The 2,277-nt window shown below is 37.4% G+C and overlaps 1 long non-coding RNA gene across 2 annotated transcripts; it reads right to left on the minus strand.

The window, feature by feature from the left end:
- Nucleotides 1-440: 440 nt before the first annotated feature.
- LOC136481828 (uncharacterized) lies at nucleotides 441-2,042 on the minus strand. 2 transcript variants are annotated; one of them, XR_010764861.1, is made up of 5 exons: nucleotides 1,941-2,042; nucleotides 1,386-1,527; nucleotides 969-1,226; nucleotides 663-892; nucleotides 441-574 (listed from the first exon to the last, which is right to left on the minus strand). It is a non-coding gene; the product is annotated as an uncharacterized lncRNA (long non-coding RNA). The 2 variants fall into 2 exon arrangements; XR_010764860.1 differs by having other exon boundaries at nucleotides 1,386-2,024.
- Nucleotides 2,043-2,277: the final 235 nt, after the last annotated feature.

Genomic DNA, 2,277 nt, shown 5'->3' on the forward strand with positions numbered 1-2,277 from the left:
TGCTTTTTTTAAATACATAGCTTTTACTATGTCTCTAGACATACTATATACCTAAGTTTATAGAAAAAAATATGTATTTAGAAAAGCTAAAGCGTTTACAATTTGGAACGGAGGGAGTAATAGACTTGGCTTTCTTTAATTTTTTTGCTTCTTTCAAGTAATGTTTGATTTTCTATGCAGCAGCTGGATAGCTGAAAACTTTATAATATAAGTTGGGCTGCGTGCTTAAGCCGAGGCCAGAAACTAACCCTCTTTTTTCTAAAAAAAAATACAGCATATGGAAAACTAACACATGTTAAATCTAAAAGTATTTTGTTACTATGTCACAAGCTGTGATGTGAACTTGGTGCAGTGAGAAGCTCCTAATGGAGCTCTAGTATGTATTAATAGAAAAAACGTTAAAACAACATATTCTTACATGTTGAATGAATTCTTGGGCGCCCATATCGGCAACATTTTAGTAGTCCGTAATTCCAGTGACGATTATTTTTGTAATTATAACACCTAAACTGTATATATCATACTCCTTTGAGATTACTTGATAATTGATGAATTCCGGAGGTATAAGTATCCACTGCAGCATAACATTAATAACATAGGTAAGAACTAAGAATGGTGAGAATTCAGCTGATTAAAACTCTGCACTTGAGCATTACTCTTACATTGTCCCTAGAGGAGTCAATGTGTTTTTGGTATTCTCTTCACCAATGAGCCTAGATAAACCAAAATCTGATATTATTGGCACCATTAGTTGGCTTAGAATGTATATTATCTGGTTTTAGATCCAAATGGAAAATGGGAAACTCAAATCCCTCTTGAAGATATTTTAAACCCTCGCAGATTCCCTTAATTATTCTGTAGCGTAAGAACCAACTCTTGCCAAGATTTTCACCTGCAAGAGCAAAGATGGCATTCTCCATATTATATAATAAAGCTATGAATATTCTTGCAATACTGTAATCACCAACCAGAAAGGAGCTTGCCAAGGCTTCCATTGCGCAGATACTCAAGGCAGAGTGCCCTGTGTATCCTTTGACACACTATTAGTTGCCTTTGTACTCTACGACTTCTTCTTCAGCTTCATCGCAGAACCCTACTAGTCGGACAATATTGGGATGCTTGAGCCGCTTAGGGATTTCAAATTCATTTTCGAACTGCTTGTCATTGATATTAGCCATGAAACGGAGCATCTTCACAGCAACCTCTTCTCCATCTTCCAGCACTCCCTATTCATTATTAATTAGCTTTTCTAGTTACAAAGCTTGTATTATTTTTATGCTCTTATGGGTTGGATTTGAAACAAACAAAATAAGTAAATAAATAACTATGAGCACCATTGGTTTTGTCCACATGAATATATAAGAACGATTTATAGTTTTAAATACCTTGAAGACTTGTCCAAACGCACCGCGCCCAAGCTCCTCGGAGAAATTATTTGTAATACATTTTATCAGTTGGTATGGTAGCTTCCTTGGACTGTTGTCACTCGTTCGGTTGCGCTTATTCATGTTATATATGCGTTTACTCCTGTACATGTAAATTAGCAGCCTTAAGCCATCCTGTTTTCTAATACCACAGCTCTTGCTTTTGCAACAAATGATTAGCCTAGCTGAAAGGTAAAAAGAAAATGCACATCTATTGGTGGAAAACTGAAATGCAAAAGAAAATGCAGATCTAGTGGTGAAAACTGAAAACATATCGGCACTGAAAAAAATGCAGATCTCCTGGTGAAAAATGAAAATGTAGGTGAAAAATGAAAATGCAGATCTACTTGAGGAATACCACTCCGAAAGCAAAACAGAGTCGATTAGCTCAAAAAAAAACACGGTTAGCTCAAAAAAAAAAGGAAGGAAAACAGAGTCATCAGTAGAAGATGAACTAATTCATAGCCATCATGTCATACCTCCTAACCTTGGCAAGCAGATAAAGGAGGCACGCACCTCGTGATCACAGTGGAGAACTGAAGATGGATGACTAGATCTCACACCTTCTCAACGGCGAGGGGGCGATGACTTATGCAGGGGACGAAGACCTGGCTACCTACTACCGAAGTCGTAATAAAGCTGACAGGCACCCTGCTTCTCTTTTGTTTTTCCGGGTAACGTCTTTCGTTATGCGTCCTCACAAAGAATCTGAATTTTGCTTTGGTTTACACAATGTCTACACCCGTGACAATGGTCCCACGCTATTTCCCCATTACCGAAAAAATACTTTAGGTAGTTACGTTGGTACTTGTAAATTGCGTAGTCGGCTCTCTGAACTTGTATTACCATATCA

The sequence above is a fragment of the Miscanthus floridulus genome, chromosome 9 (assembly GCF_019320115.1).
Source record: "Miscanthus floridulus cultivar M001 chromosome 9, ASM1932011v1, whole genome shotgun sequence".
NCBI lineage: Eukaryota > Viridiplantae > Streptophyta > Magnoliopsida > Poales > Poaceae > Miscanthus > Miscanthus floridulus.